This window comes from Monodon monoceros, unplaced genomic scaffold (genome assembly GCF_005190385.1).
Source record: "Monodon monoceros isolate NGI ecotype Baffin Bay Population unplaced genomic scaffold, NGI_Narwhal_1 Super_Scaffold_22, whole genome shotgun sequence".
Classification (NCBI taxonomy): domain Eukaryota; kingdom Metazoa; phylum Chordata; class Mammalia; order Artiodactyla; family Monodontidae; genus Monodon; species Monodon monoceros.
The window spans coordinates 110,121,419-110,143,817 of NW_021703779.1; the positions used below are offsets into that span (position 1 = coordinate 110,121,419).

Sequence of the window (22,399 nt, forward strand, 5' to 3'; positions counted from 1 at the left end):
TATTAAGCAAATTTGGTAAACCTATACAACGGACTACTATGCAGACATGAAAAGAATTAGGAATCTCTTTATGTATTGACATGGAATGCTTTTAAAGATATCCTTTTTAAGGCTTCCCTGGTGGCGCAGTGGTTGAGAGTCCACCTGCCAATGCAGGGGACACGGGTTCGTGCCCCGGTCCAGGAGGGTCCCGCATGCCAAGGAGCAGCTGGGCCCGTGAGCCGTGGCCGCTGGGCCTGCGCGTCCGGAGCCTGTGCTCCGCGGCGGGAGGGGCCACAGCAGTGAGGGGCCCACGTACCACACACACACAAAAAAAGATATCCTTTTTAGTTGAAAAATGTATGTATAGAATGGTGTACACACACAGGTGTTTGCTTGTTTATACATAGAACATCTCTGGAAGGATGTCCAAGGGGCAGATAACAGTGGCTGCCTCCAGAGAGGGAAAGTGGGTGATGAAGGGACAGGGGTAAGTGGGAGCCTTTTTATTATCTATTCTTCTGTACATTTTGAATTTTCAACAAGGACTGTTCTTTGCTTTGAATTTATCTCCTATTTTTTACCTGTCTTTTAAATGAAATAACACGGTCTACAAATTGTGGCTAGTTAGTTGCTTTGTTTTTAATATATCTTTACTTGGGAAATAAAAAGTTGGCAACATTATGGCAAACTCACTCAAAAAATTATGCACTAATATGTGAAATCCAAAATTTGGGGAAGCATTTTTCTAAGGTCCTTCTTGGAGACCCAACAACCAGTCTATCTTTTTGCTATTCCCCTCTTACTTTGTGTCTCAGTTCTGGACCTGTGTCTCTGCCTTGACCCTCTGCTTAGCAGCCTATTCCTTCTAAGACTGAGATCTTGCTGTGCGTTTGTCAATGTACTTCAACGTCACCATCACCCATGGATTAGCATCCTATACCTGAAATGGAATATTGTGACTGGGATCCTTCTACCTACTGATGGACCCCCCTGATGTACACACTTGATTGGTTTACTTTCCAAACATTACTTGTTCCTGCATTTTCTTTACTCTTCTCTAAGTACCTGTGAGGTTATACCTGGTAACTCATGTTGGATCTCTCTGATATCAAGTGTTTGCCTGGGCTACCCCTCAAAATATTATGTTCCACTTGTTAGACTGGAAGTCTTCCCATGGATCTTCTAGGTGGTACTTTCTTTTAGGTCTTCTTTATACCAAATGGGTCCAAATTGAGATTATGTCCTATGGCAGGGATTGCTAGTTATCTACCCCATTATCCGTTCTCCCAATCTTCTTTGGTAATAGATCACCAAATTTTATTTAGGTAGCAACATATTTAGCTAAAAAACAAACAAACAAACAAAAAACTACAACTCCCAACTTCCCCTGAATCTAGGTGACAAAATTCTTATCAATGAAATATAAGTAAAAATGTTGTGGTATATTTTTAGAAAGCCCTAAAAAGGAGAAAATGAGTCCTCCTTATTTTCCTCTTCCTCTATCCTGATGTTTAGAATGTAAATGTGATATCTAGAGTTCTACCAAGCTTCTTGCTCTATGAGAATGAGGGAAGAATGTTTAGCTGGAAGGAATGCAAGTCCATAAATATCGTAGAACTACCAGAGCTTTTCTGGACTTCTCATCTTCAGTTATCTATTATGTGAGGTACAAAAAATCATCCATCTTTTTTAACCACTATATATTAAGTTTTCTGTCTCTTGAAGCTGAAACTGATTCTGACTGATACTTGGTCCCTTCCAGTTTGTCATGTCCATTTGAAAATAACTAAGCCTTACCCCACAACGTTTCAATACTCAACATGCCTAACTAATTATACCTCTCCATATATGTATGGTACATGGATATTTACAACATTTCAATCCTAACTGTACTGTTCATTCCTTTACTGCCTACATACCAATTTCTTATTATTCATTGTATACTTGGAGATTATTGCTTTATATTGATTTCATTCTCTACCCCATACCATAAAGGGAGAGGATATATACCATGGCATGGGTGAAACATGACTTCTACTAGATAACTAGAGCAGAAGATATTAGTAAGAGCAAGTTCAAACTCATGAACACTGTCACAAATCATTATCTAGAGTAATAACTGCCAAAGCTCTATCTATAGCTCAGACATCTCTTCTGAGCTCCAGTTAGTCACATGTGTTCTCAAAAAATGGACATGTATCTACCTCAAAGCTCCACAGACAACCCAAATGGAAGCATTCCAAATCAGAAAGCTTCATATTTCCCCTAAAATCTCCCCTTCCTCTTGTTTTCTGGATGTCATTTAATGGTGCCACCATCCATCTGAGAGACATCCTATAATCTTCCTCCTCCCTCACTACACAATCCAATCATCTTTGAAGCTTTGCCTATTCTACTTCTGTGATAAATCTCAAGTTCATCCCTAGTCTTTCATCCACTGTCTCTCTCTTAATTCCAGCACTCATCATTTCTTGCTTTGACTACTGCAATGACTTCAGACATGGTCTCCTCAACAATCCACTGCAACTAGGCTCCACACTATAGTGTCACCCATCTTTCCAAGACATGTCAGAGCATGTCACTCTCTTGTTTAAAAATCCTCAATGATATTTAGTCACATGGAGGCAAAAAGCTAGATTCATCAGTGTGACATTTAAGACTTTCTGAGATCTGGCCCCAGCTCACATGGGTGTCCTGACTTGCTAATCCAACCACACAAACTGATTACCATTCCCATAAACACTTTATTCTTTTACAGTTCTGTGCATAGGATTGATGTGGTCTCTGTAAAATGTTTGTACACTGAACTAGTAAGCTATCCAACCCTGAAAGCCCAACAAAACTGTCTCCTTTAATATGGGCCTTCTTCATTTAACTTTTATCTCTAGGCCTGGAAAGTGAATCCCTTCTTTATCAGTGCCCCCACACACAAATCTATATTTGCCTATTTTGTACATGTCTTATACTTTGTACATGACTACAATGTAGCACTCTTTCCATGTGGTTGCAGGTCTTAGAAAGCAAGAGACAATGACATCCATATGAGCCAGCACCAGGACATATCCTTTGCTGTATGAACTTCTCCAGAGGCTCACATGAATGTGGGGCCTCCAGAGATCCACAGAACAGCTTGCAACAATAAGAAGTCTACCTCTACGCTTGTATCCTTCTCACTCTACTAATTCAAGGGACTCTCTCTTATTCAGAAGCATCAACAGCCCATTTACCTCCTCCTCAGGCCTTGCATCACCCAAGCTTTTGTTGGGTGGGACTGAGGCCCTTCTTCCAGGTGTCCCTCAGTGGCAACTTGGCCTCCTAAGAGATGAGATGAGTCTGACCAGCCAGGACTGCAATATAGTTGACCCTTCCCAACCACTAAGGACACTCTGTTCACAGCTTCTTGGCCTGAAAAGTCTCAAGTGGCTGGAACCTACTCATTGTCACTAAATTCAAGCTTTCAGAAGAAATACTGGCTGGAACTTTGTGTCTTCATCTTTTTTTTTCTTTTTAGAAATATAACATCTCTGTCTAATAGCACTCTTTCATCCCTAAGCCTAGAGTCAAGTGGAACAAACGCAGAGAAGTTGTCCTATTTTCTGCGCAGTTAAGAAATGGAGAATTCAATATGTGTTTACAATGATAGCAACATTAAAATAGCTCATGCTACATTGCCAAGTGAAGGATAACAGACATAAACACTGTCTTTTAAAAGATTATTTTAGAAGAAAAAGTATGAATCGAATCATTTAGTGAAGTACTGTTTGAACAGATGGTGTGATTAACAGCTAACATGTAAGCCATCTTGGGAGCTTATGGAAAAGTAAACAAATGGAGCTAAAAAGAAATCACTTCATCCCCCAAAAGCGTCTTTCATTCATTTTACTGGGAAAATTGGAAAGTCTGTGTTTTGAAGGCTGTGTTTCCTTGGGGGATGTAGGAGTGAGCAGGGAGGGTCTCTTTAGAGCAAGACCACATCCATGCCAGGTTCAGTTCTGAATTTGCTTCCTGAGGGATGAGATGGGTCAGAGCAGTCAAACCCCCAGCAAAGCTGACCCTTGGAACCACTAAGGACACTCTTCACCTCTGATTGTCCTGGAAGACCTCGTGTGCAAGGGGTGAAGAGAAGGGAGTTAAGAGTTGAGAACCAATTACGTAAGAGGCACTCTGCCAGGACCATCACACGCACTCGTTCCTCTAAGGCCAGCTCACAATGGCCCTAGGAGTCACATGTTATAAGGCCAATTTCCCAATCGGGAAATTGACGTCGGCAAAGGGGGAAACCATCTCCTAAGACCACGTAGCTACTTCGTTTGTGGAGCCGCCATTGAAACTGTTGAGTTTCAGAGCTCTTAGGAGAGGCAGCTGATTACAGAGAGAGGCGCACTGACCAGGACATCTGAGACACAGGCGTGAAGTCTCCTCTGCTAGCTAGTGCCTTCGGGGCAGACTCTATTCCTTTCTGGGCTGCAATTTCTCCACCTTTAAAATGTGGGCAGGGACTTCCCTGGTGGTTCAGTGGTTAAGAGTCCACCTGCCGATGCGGGGGACGCGGGTTCAATCCCTGGTCCGGGAAGATCCCACATGCTGTGGAGCATCTAAGCCTGTGTGCCACAACTACTGAGCCTGCACTCTATACCATGCAAGCCACAACTACTGGCCCCGTGTACCACAACTACTGAAGCCTGCGCGCCTAGAGCACGTGCTCCACAACAAGAGAAGCCACCGCAATGAGAAGCCCGTGCACCACAACAAAGAGTAACCCGTGCTCCCCGCAGCTAGAGAAAGCCTACGGCAGCAACGAAGACCCAACACAGCCAAAAAAACTCTTTTTAATAATAAAATAAAATGTGGGCACTGTATCAGATGGGCTCCAAAGTCCTCATTTGGGTACGAAAATCATATCAGAATATCACACCGGCTTTCCCAGCCCCATTCCTGACCTTCATCAACTGACATGAGGAAGAAACCTTGCACATTGGTACAGCTCTAGCCTTTGTGCCACCGCCCACTTAGACAAATCTCCAGGTATTGGCCGACCCTTGACAGAGCCCCTTCCCTACTGCCTTCACCACAGAACATTCCATTAGTGACGGCCCACCACAGGTTGCCCAAGTGTTCTTTCATTTATCTAATATCTGTGGGTGTGTAGTAACATTCCACACCCTGTGCTACATATGGTGGAAAGGAAACAACGGTGGGCAGGAAGGACACAGTGTCTCTCCTCCCAAAATTAGACCCAGAGTTGGAGACACACGAGTGAACAGATAATAAAAATATAGAGGCGTAAGTGTGAACGTAAGAAAAGGAACCAGATTTCTTCCTGAGGAGTCAAGGTATGCTGCCCCAAGGTAGTGATGTTGGCACCAAATTAATACATGTTTTATCATCCATCCAGATATTTAGAATCATCCAGGTGACTACCACAGATTTGCTGGCCTTTCATCCTGGCATTTGGTACCACTTAGACCCACATGTTGGATTCCCAGGCCATTTAGAACCAAAAGTTGCCAAGAAGGCAATGAAATCTTTTATGTTTCCAAAGATAGAGAATTAATTAAGGAGGAAAGCAACTTTAGCGTTAATAATCTAGAAACAAACTCTTTCTCTTGGGCCTGTTCTTGTAAATACTCCCGAACTCTTTCATGTGAACAGCCTTCTAATTGCATCTCTGGGACCTAATCCTGGAGGGTTTGAAATGATTTCCCTTTGCAACTTTAAAACCTTTGATACTGTGTCCCCTGGCAGGTGCGATTCCACTCCTTCCCTGGCCGTTTTAATAAATGGACTTTGGAGAGTTCCTCTCCCCATTTACTAAAGGTGCTGCTGCCTTTGAGTTACATTTGGAATTCACTTCAGGTCTCTATGAAATGGAAAGGAAAAACCTACTGCTACTGCATGTTCTGTGTTCATACATGACACTGCTCAGCCCAAGGATTCTTTCCTGGTGTGGAATCATCCACTGGGACACTGCTCCAGGTCAACAGAAGAAAGAAATTCCTATAACACCTCAGATGCCTCTCTGCAAGGATACCTACCACTTTGCTCCTCACCTTATAGTTACTTGTGTCCAAGGGTCACCCTTTCCCTGCACAAGTCAGTTGTGAGTCCCTGCAGGCAACAACAATGTTTTGGGTTTCCTGGGGTGCTATGTGCCAAGGGCCAATACCTTGTATGAGGAGGTGCTCATCCAATATTTGGTCAACATCCAAATTTCCAATGTTGCTTTATTGGTCTGTAGATACTGGTTTTTTATCCATGTCTGCAAAACCTAGTATAATTCTTTTACACCTTTATGGAGTATTATTTCTTTACAATGGCCTGCCATAATTCATTCTCAAAGTCAGCCATCTTCATTCTTTTTCATATGGCATCAATATTGCTTCATTTTTTTACAGGGTGCAAAAAGTTATATTCTAAACTCCTTAATTCAGAGGAGTTTTCCATTTTATAAAAAAAATTATATCTGTTCATCTCCAGTGATTTTCATAAAATCTGACTTCTGGCCTTAGGGACCATATGCTTCTCCTGGGGGAGAAAGGAATGGTGTAATTGGTTCTTTAATTTACCACACTGGACCATTCTTTAGGGTACAATCCAATCAAGGGCCAACAAGGCTAAATAAAGGATTGTAATAATTCTTTCTGAGTTTATAAAGAATTTATTTTTACAATTCTTACATTTATTTTCTATGAAAAACTTTATATTGACTTCTTTATTGGTTAAAAAATCAAATGTTATTTACCATGATTTTTGATGGTCTATTTTACATGGACCATAAGAAACCAAACATACCTGAAATCAAACAGCAAGAAGAGTCCTTAACAATTGTCTACTGCCATGGGAAAATGCTTGAGTGGGAAACAGGTTATAGTCTGACATAATGACTGTGAAAATAGGCATAGGAATAGGGAAAGAGCCCAAATGTTGTTAATGACCATGACTGAACAGTACAATTCTCTGTGGTTTTAGTTCAATTACCTACAGTTTTCTGTGGCTTTCATGTTTTCTCTTTTGATTGGAAAAAAAATGTTGATTAAAAAGAGTAATTGTCCAGTGAGAGTCACTTGCTTTACACAGGAGAAATGAAAGTCCCGGGTGTTCTGGCACAACCAGGACAAGAAATCTGGCAACAGGACATCTAGAGTAAGTTGTTCCTTGACTTGAGATTTGGCAAAGACATAGAATTCCATTTTTCAATTACTCTAAAATTTCAGTAAAATGAGAATTCTATGCATTTGAAAACCTGGCACTCATTCTAGAGTCAAGTAGGAAATGTGGTTTTACATAAGCAATGGATATGCTTACTAGACTTCCACTCTCTTTTAGATGGAACAGTCATTTGGACTCGTCGTCTTACAGGGACCCCCTTGCCCTGCTCTAGTTTCTCTTCTCAGTCATTTGCTCTACCCAACTGCCCGTTGCCAACAGTGGCTTCAGTCATCCAAGGATGCTCATAACCTCTGGTGCAAAAGGAGGTTAGACTGTTTTGGTAAAGGGCTGCCAATGCTCTGGATATGAATTAGTTTCAGTGAAAGGAATCTGAACTTTTACATGATGGGTGCTAATTCCTGCTAATTGCTATCACCTCATAATTAGATTGGCAGACATTTCACTCCAGGGACAGGGGATATGAAAACTGGTAGGTTTAAAAGCAGCCTTCTCAGAGGATTCTGAAACTGGGGACTGTGAGATCAACAGCATGTTTCCAGGCCTTAGTTCTATGAAGGATTCAGAGGGCACAGACAACCACAAATTAGTGCTGTTAGCCACAGGACACAAGACCTGCAGATGCCTGAGGGACTACTATTTGCAGTGACCTGTAGGGCACAGGTAATCTCCAATTAGTATAATGCAAAAAGCAAATGCAAGGTAGTAGCTAGGCTATCGGATAGGATTTCAAGAATAATCACCATCCCTTCTAGACCAGCAGTTGGTAAAACTGCAGCATGAGAGCCCAAACCGGCCCACGGCCTGTTTTTGTAGGTAAAGTTTTATTACAGTACAACCATGCCCATTCTTTTTCATAATCCCTGTAGCTACTTTTGTGCTACAATGGTAGAGGTGAGCAGTTGCAACAGAGACCTATGGCCTCCAAAATCTAAAATATTCCTGATGACAGAAAAACTTAGCCAACCCCTGTTCTAGATCATAAAAGAAAAAAGTTGGAAGAAATAATCTTGAAAGGAAGCCAGGATAAAAGGGAGTTAAAGAAATCCCAACCTACAGTGTTGAAGCTTAGTAATAAAAGAGCTTAACATAGAGAAGGAAGGTCAGGGGAAAACTGTATATTCCTGGACTGTGTATGAGGATATTTCTATAAGGGTGATTCTGGATCATCTAAGCTGATGTTGGCAAACTACACCCTGCCAGTCAAACCTGGCTCACCATGTGTTTTTGTAATTGAAGTTTCATCGGAACACAATCACACCCGGTCATTTATATATTTTCTATGACTGTAGCATCATTACAAAAAAAGAATTCAGTAACTGTCTAAGACATTTAACTCTTCATTTATACTCAAGCCCCCTCCTCTTCTGGTCTTTCCCAAATTGTAAGACCTCTGAATCAGCTTTAAGGGCTCTTTTTCTCCATGCTAGATTTGCCTACTGTTCTCCAGCTGTTCCAGCCTCATTTCCAATCTTATCATCCATTATTCCCAGTAATCTGCAAGGACAAATAAAAGGGGCTTTATCTTCAAGCAATATTTTGGCTTCATGATTACATGCCATATCCCAAATCATGAGTAACAGAGTATACCTGAAGTTTTAAAATTTAGTATCTGCTTAAACAAAATTTTCCTAACGTATTGATTAATGAATTAATGCTATGTTGGAAGGTCTCCAGTGACATGCCCAGGGCCATGTTTCGTCCAACATTTTAATCAAATGATCTCGATAAAAACCCAGAAGACATATTTGTCAAATTTTTGATGACACAAAGAAAGTAAGAAGTGCTTAGGTAAAGTTTCAGAAACCAGAATTAGCATTCAAAAAGACCTCAAAAGGAAGGGAATTCTGAGCTAAACTGAACAAGAATGAGCATTGCTTAGCAAATGGTAAAGTTGAGCCTTGAGGTTGAAAGAAAATCAGCTTTACAGTTACAGGAAGTGGACTAACTGGTTTGAGAGTAGTTTGTGTGGAAAAATCAGGGCTAATGGACTTACTTCCTTGCTAAGCATAATACCACTAAAAACAGCTGGCTATCCTAGGATGACTTATTAGAAGAATGCTGCCACAATCTGTAGTTGGTCATCCCATGTTTTCAGAAGGGTGTCTGGTTCAAAGGGCCACTCTTCAAGAGTACACGGGGGAAAAAATCAAGTATATTCTCAGTAGTACTGGGTTTGTGATTGAGAGGTCTTAGAACTAACTATATCATCTAAGTTGAGATGGAAGGACTACAGAATGCTTAACTTGGAAAAAAATACTCCGTGAGGTTAGTGTCATTAGTGAGTTTCTACGGTAATACTAAGTCCCACACAGGGTTTGAAGGGTTTCCTAGGACGTGAGACTTTCAAGTGGTAAAACCAAGACAGTTTGGGACAAGCCAGGATGATTGGTTACCCTACACTATGCTTCAGCCACACTTATCTGCTATCTATTCAGCAAACAGTTAAACCTGTTCTTGCCCTAGAGTCTTAGCACTTGCTGTTCCCTCTCCCTGGAACTCTCTTCACTAAATTTTCACATAGTTCCTTTGTGTCCTTTTGTTTATTTTATTTTTTTATTTTTGCTGTGCTGGGTCTTCGTTTCTGTGCGAGGGCTTTCTCTAGTTGCGGCGAGCAGGGGCCACTCCTCATCGCAGTGCGCGGGCCTCTCACTGTCGTGGCCTCTCCCGTTGTGGAGCACAGGCTCCGGATGCGCAAGCTCAGCGGCCATGGCTCACGGGCCCAGCCGCTCCGCGGCATGTGGGATCTTCCGGGACCGGGGCACGAACCCGTGTCCCCTGCATCGGCAAGCGGACTCTCAACCACTGCGCCACCAGATAAGCCCCCTGGCAGGAGTTCTTTAGACCCAACCAGGTTGTCAGTTACTTGCCACGCAGTCTTAATTTGGATGTTTGGTGGTCGTCTGGGTGGATGTTTTCAAGCCCAAAGAGATAGAGCAATAGGAGAATGAGAAAGACTGAGTGGGAAAAGCCTTGGCCTCAGTGCGCTTCTTCACGGCCAGAGAACTGGTCTCTGCCAGATCCTGCAGGTGACGTCAGCTGCCACTTAACGGGCTACTTGAATCTCCATGGCTCAGGATAAGTCCCAGCCACCCTTCAGAGGGGAGCCATAGCCCAATAGGCGGATCGAGATTATGGCCTTTGAGGCCCCACACTGGGTGCCAGAAAAGATGTTGCAGGAAAGAGAGTGGGGTGCCAGAGGATGGTCACATCCCAAGTCATGTCTGAGTCCCTGGGATGGCCGCCAAGTGTGGGTTCTTGGCTTTGTGCAGGCAAGAATTCAAGAGCAAGACATAGTAAAGTGAAAGAAGGTTTATTCAGGGAGATACACGCTCCATAGACAGAGTGTGGGCCATCTTGGAAGGCAAGAGCCTTTGTGTCCTTTTGATCTCAACTCAAACATTACCTTCCTTGAAAGCTAACATTTATTGTATAATAACAATCTTGTTCCAGCACTCTCTTTCATATCACTCTGTTTCTTTCATAACAGTTATTACTATATCAATTGCTTTATTTGCTACTTCTTGTTCTCACTATCATCCCAAAAGAGTATAAGTCAAATAAGAAGGTAAGCCTTGTCTCTTTTTGTTCATTGTTGTATCCTCAGCAACTTTAACAGAACTGGACACATGGTATGAACTCAATAAATATTTGTTGAATGGACAAATGAATGATTCTGCCTGACTATAAAGCCTATATTGAATTCTCTCATAGACACATCAAAAAGCTCGGAGAAAAATATCCACAAGATAAATAAAATCCAGGTACTTAGTAAACTTTCAGATTAGGCCACACAGATCAGGACACTATAGGGATGGGTCTAGTAGAATCTGACTACAAGGCAAGAAAGCTGCTGTCAATTAGGCCTTATGAGATTGCTACGTAAGTACTGTCTACACCCAGGAGATCTGAGTCTGGGCTGTTTGCATGTTGTGTGCTGTGCTCTTGAAGTGGAAAAGGTCTATTTTCACCTTAAATCCATGATTCTCTGCCTCTGGTCAAACTATCATCAGAGCCTTTAAGAAACTTGAAATTAAAAGATTGAGAGAAAAGATATCTATGGTCTCATAGCCAACTTCCCTCTTGGAAATATTGGCTATAGACTTTCTTTCTATTATGAACTCCCAGATGATATGGTTATTTTCTCCCAAGACTCTGGTCCATTCCATCATAATTAAGTCCACAGCATCATTTCCCCTCAATGCTTCTTTAACCTTCTGAGAAATGAAATTGTCAGCAAGGCAAATACCAAATTTATAAGATGCCTTGCTTTTACCAGACTGAGACTTCCATCAAATGCCTGGACAGCTGAAGCTTTCCATTCCTACTGTAGTTTGCCTCTATGCCAGTTCTGTAATCTTCATTAGGGAAGCATCAACCATGTCCTCCATGAAATATTTCCTTGATGGCACTGCAATTTCTTTCAATTTGTACGCTACTACAAATGTTCATCATCTTATTCTCCTTCACATTTTGTGAGTTTCCACATAGGTTTAATATTTTTTTTTATATATGGGTGTGAGAAGGTCCCTAGGATAGAATCACACAGAAAATTCTTGAGGAATGGGTATCTCACATAAGCAGAACCTTACCATCAACCCTCTGTGGAAGGAGTGACCCACAAAAGCCTGATATGAAGTGACTATCTGGGTGAAAGTTCTCCTTTTCTGTTGTCTTTCTACAGAGCACTGCTCTGTCAATCGATACATTTTTTTGCACCAAGAAATTGACAAGTAAAAACTTCAGGAAAAAAATTGTTCAGGGTCAGATAGCCAAAAACAGATAGTATGATTAAATGCAATATAAAAATACCTGAATGGAAAAATCCACTTAGTGAAAGTGACATCAAGAGCTTTTATTTCAGCAAACATCTTTCAAGAGTTTCCTCTGTGCAAGGTAGAGTTCCAAAGAAAACGGAGATGACTCAGATATGGTCGCTAAATCAAGGAGCTCACAGCTTCCAAAATGTACACTCAGACTTACTTCCATTATACAGGGTCAAAAGTCCCTCAAGTTAAAAACAAAACTAAATAAAAATTGAACTCACAATCATACTTGGGAGAGAACTGGATTGACAAACATAGAATATCTTTGGAACACCCAGTAAACACAAAATTAAGTTATACAATCATACTATGATGTACATTTTAATCCCCAAAATTCCTCAATATAAATTCTTAATAGCACTACCTGAACATTTAACTTGCTATCAGAAGAGAAAGTAAATGAAGAACTGCCCAAACAGAAGAAAGCTTCTCCTTGAGGAAAACCAGCCCTGGTTCCCGACCACCACCATATTTACTGACCAGAATCATTGCTATAGGGAACAGCCACTGAAATGCTCATTAACCAAGTTAGGAGGAAAGTGAACATTATTTTAATGAGCTAAATATAGCAGATGTCTCCTCCTCCTTATTTGTTTTCTCTCTCCCTATTTGCATTAGGCAACTTAATTACAAAGCAGGGATATCTCCTAAATCCCCAAAGTGGAAACTGTTCTTCAAGTCTGAGGTTATAAGTTCTTAAACCCACCACAAGATTATCCAAATTTCCAAAGTTCCTTCTTGCATTTGAAGTGTGGCTTCTTTTAATACTACCTAAATATTTTTGGTCTGTAAGTAGACTATACACTTTTGGCAAACACCAATACTTTAAAAATATCTCAATGTATTCAGAAAGGATATCTCCTCAATTTATTTTTCTGTGGCTGGGAACAAAGTAACAGAATTTTGGACACCTCTAGAAGAAATATCATTCTAATATTTTCACAGGCAAAGAAAAACTGCATGTCGTGAACTGGCAACTATATTATTATTATAAGGCTAGAAAATGAATTTTTTTATTGTTTTTTAGACACCAACCTTTCATGGTAGCCTTATTACAAGCCAACTCTGTGTAAATAAAAGAAAAAGATATTTAACAAGTAGAAATAAATGTGCATGATTCACCAGCACAGTTAACTCAAGATTTTCCAACCTTATAACCACAACCGATAGGAAGATTTATCACCACAGCTGCCTGTGTTAAACCTCTTTTCCTTGCAGTTGAAGGAATCAAATTTCTTCTTGGAGATTAGTCATTTGTGGGGGTGTCGCCAACTGCAAAATGCTTCTGTTATGAATGAGGTGCACTTCTCTGTTACTGTCCTCCAGCCCTAAGTCAGTGAATAATTTTCATCTCTTTATATGTCTTTTCCCACCTACCATCAGGAACAAATTTTAATGACTTACACAGTCAACCTTTCTTTAGTTGTTACTCAAACTGAAAACTTCAGATGGTATTGTTTCTGGTAACATGATAACCTTACAAGGAAAGGTAGGATGAAATAACATTTCAGCACATGTTTACAAGGATGAAATCTAAGCTGAAGGAAAGGTCTATGTGGGGTGTCAAAGTGGGAAGGGAGCTAAAGTTTCTTGGGTGGTATAACTGTGCCAGGCACTGTGTTAGGTTCTTTATAGAAATAATCTCATCTAATTCTTGGAACAGTCCTGCCAGAGGCTAGGTGATATTCCCATTTCGCGTATGAGAAAACTGAATTTCTCAAGATTATGCAGCTTGTTAGTGGCTGAACCAGAATTTAGACTTTGATCCAGCTGACTCCCTTGCTTTTGCTCTGTATTTCAACATTCTGCCTATTGAGCATGAAGAATTACCTAATTATATGCAGCACTAATATAACTATACAATAAGGAGAGATTGGATTCTGTGTCTAAATAAGAAATCTTTTTTTAACACCTTTATTGGAGAATAATTGCTTTACAATGTGTTAGTTTCTGCTTTATAACAAAGTGAATCAGCTATACATATACATATATCCCCATATCTCTTCCCTCTTGCGTCTCCCTCCCTCCCACCCTCCCTATCCCACCCCTCTAGGTGGTCACAAAGCACCGAGCTGATCTGCCTGTGCTATGCGGCTGCTTCCCACTAGCTATTTTATATTTGGTAGTGTATATATGTCCATGCCACTTAAAGCCAAAGGAGTCTTCAATGGGTCATCTGTTTTACTCCCTACTGAAAGCATATAAAACTGACAGGGCTCTGTCTTTTCCTTTCTTTTATTTTTAAACACTTCTGGAAACATGCATTCCAAAATTTGCCTTGTCCCTCTTCACAATTTCTGGTAACTGTTGTCTTCATGAAATCCTTTTATCTAATAAGATTTTCCCATCACCCTTTAAGCTCTTGTTTGGAACTATATGGAGATGGGAGGATCTGCACATAGTAAGTTTCTGTCATTTGAAAATGGATGTCAGAACAATTAAACAGAGTGAGATTTCAATAAATCCACCAGTTGCTTGGTTTATTTCATGTCATTTTGGCTAGTGATGTTTTTCCATTGAATTGACTGATAGCTTTAGCTACATATACACTGTCTAATTTAACATGCATAGGTGGTTTTAATATGACATATAAGAACAACAACCAAAAAAAAAAAGGTTGAAAAGCAAAGAAGTATTTGAAGTATTTCAAGCATTCACAACTGGATCATTGAGCTTAAAACTTATTACTTGCTGAGTAATATTCCAAGTAATAATTTTCAAGTTTAAGCTCAATGATCCAGTTGTAAAAAAAAATTATTACTTGCTAATTAATGAACCAGCTTAAATAAAGTCGACTATAAACGAGCATTTTAGGTGGGGAGATGTAGCATATTTGCCTCTTTTTTTTTGGTCAAGAATAAAGTCAATCATCTAGCTACGCCCCTTTATGAGAGTAATAATTCTGTTTAACCCACTGTTAATGATTGTCTTACTTAATCAAATATAAGTATCTAACAGTCCGAACAACTTAATAAGCCTTTCCTGATATACGGTTCTACAAGACAGGAAAGCAAAGAGAAAACCTATATTTCCACCATTGGATACTTGAACAGCTGAGTCTAACCCAGTAAAACAAATGACACACAATAATCAGAGCTGCAGAACAGGAACTCTTAACAGGCTATTGAGATGCTACTCTTCTTATTTTCCTCATGTAGGTGACATTATGTTTTGTCTTCTTTCCTAGTACTTGAGACAATTAAATGGGCAGTCTAAAGAGAGGCAATGCCTCTGAGGGGACTGAATTCATCCTTGTTGGATTTTCCCAACAGCCTCAAATCCAGGCTGCCTTCTTCTTAGGACTGCTATTTTTCCAGCTGGTCACAATGTTTGGGAACAACCTATTGTTGTTGTAGTGAGATGGGATTCTCGACTTCATACCCCTATGTATTTTCTTCTCAGTAATTTATCCTTCCTTGATATCTGTTACTCCACTAGCTCGGAGCCATATATGTTGGCCCAGTGCTTCAGGGACTTCTGCAACATTTCCTATACCAGCTGTTATGCCCAGATGACCACATCCCTCTTTCTGGGGATGACAGTGTCTCCTTGCTATCATGGCTTATGGCAGGTTTGTTGCAATCTCCAATCCCCCCGCGTTACACCATCATTATGAACAACCGGGTTTGCATACAGTTGGCCTTGGAAACCTGGGCCAGTGCCTTCTTAGTAGCAGTCACACCAATCATTGCAATCCCTGCTCATTATTGTGGGCATAATACCATCAACCATTTTACCTGTGAGATTCAGGCCCTGCTGAAGCTTGTCTGCTCAGACACCCCTGTCAGTCTAATTCTGGGTCTGGTTATCAGTGTGTTCACACTGCCTCTGCCATTCACCTTCATCCTCATTTCCTACTTTTGCACTGTTGTTGCCATGCTGAAGATCCGTTCTGCGGAGGCCAGACTTAACACCTTCTCCACTTGTGGATCCCATGTAACTGTGGTCACTGTATTTTATGGGACAGTCATCTAAATGTACCTGAAACCTCAGTCAAAGGAATATCAGGAAGAAGACAAAGTCATTTCAATATTTTATGAAGCAGTTACCCCCATGTTAAATCCCCTCATTTATACTCTGAGAAATAAGGATGTAAAAGGTGCACTTAGGAAGTTAGCCAAAGGAAATGAAAAATCCTAATGGCTCTCTTTATAAGCCTCTCCAATGTGCAAGAATAAAAATGAAAACTCAGCCCATAAAATTTCAATTTATGTTTTTAAAAACAAACAACAACAACGAAAATCTTAGCGAGCATTCTTTCCGTGGTCATCACTAGGCACTCATCAAGTCTACCGTGAATGTTAACATTTTGTCAAGCCATATTAAGAGCTAAAGCCATGAATGTGTGCAAAATAGTTCACAAAGAGAATAATAGTAGTAGGTAGGCAAAGGTGACTGCTACAGCCATAGTAGCCCATCAGGAAGAAGTTTCTCTTCTGGGATATAAACCACAAGATTTTTGCAACCAAACATCTTTGTATTTGCCACACAAGATAGATAGAATTCATATATAGGACAGTGGTTATGCAACCATAATATAGCATTTGCTCCTCACATCACATTTTATAGATGTCTGACCCAATTTTGAACCTAATAGACAAATGACCTCTCACTTCCCACATTTAGGTGATAATATCTCATGCCAAGAAATATCTTTTGTTTGTAAAACACTTTATCATTTAAAATGTGTTTTTAAATAAATTATTCTAGTTTATACTTATAATTTCTTATTTTAAAATAGTTTGCATATTATACATATTAATAAATATTTTCTCAACCAACATTTGTTTCTGAAAACATTAAATTTCCATCATATCAATTTCCTTCTTTTTTTTTTTTGCGGTACGCAGGCCCCTCACTGTTGCGGCCTCTCGCGTTGCAGAGCACAGGCCCCGGACGCGCAGGCTCAGCGGCCATGGCTCACGGGCCTAGCCGCTCCGTGGCATGTGGGATCTTCCCGGACCGGGGCACAAACCCGTGTCGCCTGCATCGGCAGGCGGACTCTCAACCACTGCGCCACCAGGGAAGCCCCAATTTCCTATAAAAATGTCTAAACTGAAATTGTTATTCTTTTGCCTTCTTCTATTTCTCTGCCTTCTTTTCCATGGTGTGCTTTAGTGACCCTCTGGCCATTTCTACTCCCACTTCTCATACACATTCATGAGCTTCAGCATTTCTGCTCTACTCAAAAGTGTTCATGGCCAAGATTGTGATTATTTTTCTCCTTTTTCCCAATTTAATAAGATGCCATATGCAGTTTCTATCATTGTCAAGCAACATTTATTTTACACTTTGTATTATGGTAACTTGATTCTTTTTCTCATCTTAAGTTGGTTGACTCCAGAAACCTTCTGCCATAGCACATTCAGAAGGTAGTTATGTCTTGCTTCTAAAATTTCCTTTATTCCCAGAGCCTTCTCTTGGGTAGACGACTATCTGGTCACAATATTTTCTATCCTTAGCCTTTTTCTTCACTTTCTAAAGGTTGATTATTCTGAAGGTATATTATCTGACAAATTATATATATACATATATTTATATATATTATGTGTAATATATAAAAATATATTATTTATATAAATTAATTAATAGTAAATTAAATATTTAATAAAAATTAAATAAAATAAATTTAAAGTAAATATATAAATTATATAAAATATATTATAAAGGTATAATATAATGTAATTATATTCCACACTGCACTTTGTTGGTGGTTCCATGAATATAATTGAAGCTATTTGGATTGTGGGCAATGGATTCAGAAAGCTTTGATTCAAATTTAAGCTCCACTATTTATTAGCTATGGCATCTTTGGCAAATAACTGCTCTGTGTTCCCCACCCATAAAATAAAGACAAAATAAAGTTCCCCACCCATAAAATAAAGATAATAATAGTACCCTTCTTATTGTGCCATTGGAAAATGAAATTGATAGTCTATTTAAAGTTCTTAGAGCAGTTCCTAGCACATAGTAAGCGTTCAATAAATGTAGATATTATTGCTATTTTCTAAAAGCTTCCAAATACTCCTAGTCTTTGTTTTCTAAAATCAATTTCATTTATGCATCATTTTCTCCAGGGTGTGCAATGAGGAGCCTCACCAGCCCATTCTCTAATTTTAGAAACACAGTAATATCATATTTCCCTTTGGCTCTCACTTTTATGGCTTTACTCTTAATCTGGTTGACTCCTATTCCAGTTCCTCTGACCTATGCTTGATATATTTTAAGTAGAGACAGCCTCAAACTTAGGAATGAGTTATGTCCAAAAGTTAACTCATAAGTCATCAGCTTGGAACTCTGAGCACGTTTTCCCCACTGAGACAGGATAGCAACATTCCAAGGGCAGTTCACCAACACCTATTTAGGTCATCATTCTATCACTAATAATACTAAAGGCCTTAGGAGAATTTTCTAAAGTATGTTTATTGGAAGATAGGTTTTGAGTCCCCATTTGGATTCTAAAAGCACAGGCACTGTAAGATGGCATTAATGATCAAAAAAAAAATCTGCCATGAGGATCTGTGTAACCACTCTCATGACCTGCAGGGTGTATGAGGAAATCTCCACAAGATTTAAGAGTGAGACTCAGGGAGCTTTTCTAGAGACTAAAAATGTAGTAACTTGCTTCTATGTATGGGTCATGCACAATTCAGAGGACTGCTTTTTATGTTAGTGCTGGTGTTGAATGACTTGCTAACAGAAGGCCTGGGGTCATTCATTCCATAAAGATTTAAAAAGTGGCTACCGTATGTTAGGAATACAATCCAGGTAAGTCATTTTCTTGCCTTTGAGAGGCTCACATTTGAGTTGGGGAGTAAATAAGCACAGTGAAGTGCTACAGATACTGCAATCCGTATTTGTACAAGTTACAGAGACCAGTTCTAACTTGGCAGTCAGGAAATATTTAATAGAAGAGATGACACTTTTAGTAGAGTCTTGAGAGAGGAATAGTTTGCCAGTTGGATAAAGAAGGACCATTTTAGTGGATGCAATGTGAACAAGTACAGAGGTATAAAACCCAGTTTGCTGTACTTCCAGATACTGCCAATTCAATTCCCACAGCAGAGGGTGTGGGAAGTGTTTTAGCAAAATATAAAACTTGAAAAGAAAGCAGAAGGCCAAATTATGGGAAGATTGCTATGCTGTATTAAGGAGCTTGCACTTTATTTATTCTATAGGTTAACAAACTACAGCCTAAAAGGCCAAAGCCAGCTGTTGGCTTGTACAGCCCATGAGCTAAGAATGGTTTTCAAATTTTTAATGGGAAGACTATTGACAAAGACTGTGCGTGGCCTGTGAAGGCTAAAACATTTAGTGTCTGACCTTTTACAGAAAAAATTTTTCTGAGCCCTGCTATAAGTGGTGGGTAACTACTGAAAATTTTGGGCAGATCAGTAGCATGTTCAGAATTGTGGGTTTTTTGTTTGTTTGTTTTGCGGTATGCAGGCCTCTCACTGCTGTGACCTCTCCCGTTGCGGAGCACAGGCTCCGGACGTGCAGGCTCAGCGGCCATGGCTCACGGGCCCAGCCACTCCGCGGCATGTGGGATCTTCCCGGACCGGGGCACGAACCCGTGTCCCCTGCACCGGCAGGCGGGCTCTCAACCACTGCGCCACCAGGGAAGCCCCAGAATTGTTTTTAAAAGCTCAATTTTACAGCAAATGTGTAAAATTGATTGAAGAGATAGCAGATTGGACATAGGGCCAATTAGGAGGCTGTTAACAATAATCTGAGACCTGATGCAGACCCAAACTAAGGCTGTAGCAATACGGATTTGGAAGAAACTTGGGTCATTAGAGTAAACCTTCCTTTTTCGTTTTTACATGCAATTTCATTCACATTCAACATTCATTTTCTCAGAAGCAAGATCCTTAGCACAAATATAATAAGGGGCCTTGGGGTTGGGTGATCTCATCCACAACATCATTCATTTCTTTCCTAACATTCCGTGAGCACAGAGAAATATGAAGAGAGCAGGGTTCAAAGTCACTTAGTTGTGTGTTTTACTCATATATTACAGCCCTTTCTCTGACCCAGAATAGCTTTGTAAGGCATATAAAATTGCATTTTGTTCAAACAAAATGTGTTTATTTAAAGATAATAAATATCCTCTGGCTTCTCATATGATCTCTGAAGTTCACTGATCACCTGTCGCTCGTTTAGACGTAGTGTTGCATCTCATGCATTATGAATAGTGCCGCCATGAGCCTTAATAAAAAGATTTCTAAAAATAGTGTTTAGTAATGTCAGTGACTCCCAGTTTCTTTTTCTTTGCTCAAAGGCAATTAACCCTCCTTGTTTTATCATATTGGTTGTTTCTTTCGTATCCCATATACCACAGAAACCACAGATATAATCATTTTGTAATATATACATATATAAAATCACTATGCTGTACACCTTAAACTTACACAAGGTTACATGTCAGTTGTATCTCAATAAAGATGGGGGAGGAAAGAAAGAAACCCACAAATAAATACTTGCTCAGCCCATGCAAATAAAAGTCCTAGAATAATAATATCTAAATTTTGTTCAAGATATGTTCACAAATATTGTTTCATTTGAGCTTCACAACAGTGTGAAGTCACTTTACAGATGAGAAATTCAAGGATCTGGAAGCTGGGAAGATTTGCCTAAGGTAAAGTAGGACTAAAACCCATCTCTAACCCCAAAGCTTGTAGATTTTCCATTGTGCTGCATCCATAAGGCAGCAGATTCATGTTTTCTCATCAACAACTTGTTCATGATGCTCACTCACACTTGAGCTGTGAAGTCTGTTGCTGAGTCACTCTTTCATTTGTTGCTTGTTTTTTCATACCCCCATATTAGGCTATATCCTTTCCTGCATTATAAATCCATAAAGCACTCTCATAACTGACTTAAAGTCACCTTAACCTACCTGTCTATAACCTCTCAAGCACGTGGCAACCTTCTTCTCTTCATGCACATGAGAAAATGCCAGTAGACTTGCTTGCCTTTGCTTCTTCCTTGTATTACCCAGACTTTCTGTCTATTGCACATATTTATCACTTGCTCTTTGATTTTCCCTATTTCTGTTCTAATTTCTTTATTTTTTTTCTGTGCTCTACATTAATTTGTTCTAAAATTCAAAATACCTATTTTTCTCTTCAAAGCATTTGGCTTCATTTCTTTCCTTGAGAGCTTTCTTCAAATTATTTTTTCATCTGTATCAATCCTTTCTGACAGCTTGAAATGAAAGCTGGGCTTCTCTCCCCTTGACCGTTCCTCATCATTTTCAATGCCTTCTCTTACTTATATGAATTTGCTCATCCTCCATTTACCTCTGCCAAATTTCCAAGCTTTTAAGAAATTAATTTAGGCTATTACCTTTGCACGATCAGAAAAAGTGCTATCTTTCATTTTATATGTCGGATCTCTACTGTCTCTTGCATATAAATCCGGTCAACCCTACTGGATCACTTCCCTTTTATGTAAGCATATTGCAAAGTGTTAGCATACGCTTCCAAATAATCTCTCAAGTTACATTTTTGCACACAATTTTCTAAGTATTCGGCTTCACTGGTCAATTTCCAATTATCTCTGGCCCTTTTCCCTTTTCTGAGATGTAATTGAAATGTCCCTCCATTCCAAAACCACTCTACTTTATGAAGAATGAAGAAAGGGCACCACATCCTTAATTTACAAATCCAAGCTCTTCTTCTCCTTAATTGACATCCTTGATCATGCCCTCCAATTCAGATCTCCTATCTTTCAAACATTTGCATGGTGATATTTTACCAAAAATCTTCCTCTCTGTTGTAGTCTTTCTCCTTTTCAATAACAAGAACATCAAACAAAGCCATGTCATGTGAATAATGGATGTGTACTATAAGCAAACAACAGTATGCTATGGATATAAAGTAAATAGATAAATTATCTATGGGTAAGAAGAAATGTAGTATATTTCTTTAACATTGAAGAATTTGAGCTGGGTTTAGAAGCATGGATAGCATTTAATGGTATGGGATATGATCATATTCCAAATGGCAGGGAAAAAATGCACACAAGTGTAAATAGGGCGTATCATGTCATAGGGTGTATTTTCAGAATGGCTAGTTCCTGTTGGCCGAAGGATGGGCTGCAAGAGTCATAAATCAGGAAAGGTAAGGTGGGCGTATGCTGTAGAGCATATTGTTGACCTACAAAGTTTATCTTTTATTCTATAGGAAAGAGTAAGCCATTGGAAGTTTAAAAAGGAGTAACAAAGTAGACTCTCAAATCTTTACCAAAAGAGTGAATGAGTGAATCAAAGATAAATCCAAAATGTTTTATTTGGATGAGTAGGAAGAGAGCAATGCTGTTAACAAAGGAAAGAAGGAAGAGGAGCTGCTGGCTTTGGTCAAAGGGAAATGGACTCAGCTTTGGATATAAGTGAACATAAGGTGCTTGAAAGCCATCCAAAT

At 39.7% G+C, this 22,399-nt stretch overlaps 1 pseudogene; it reads left to right on the forward strand.

Moving 5' to 3' along the window:
* Positions 1 to 16,115, forward strand: part of LOC114905890 — a 36,098-nt pseudogene extending 19,983 nt beyond the window's left edge.
* Positions 16,116 to 22,399: the final 6,284 nt, after the last annotated feature.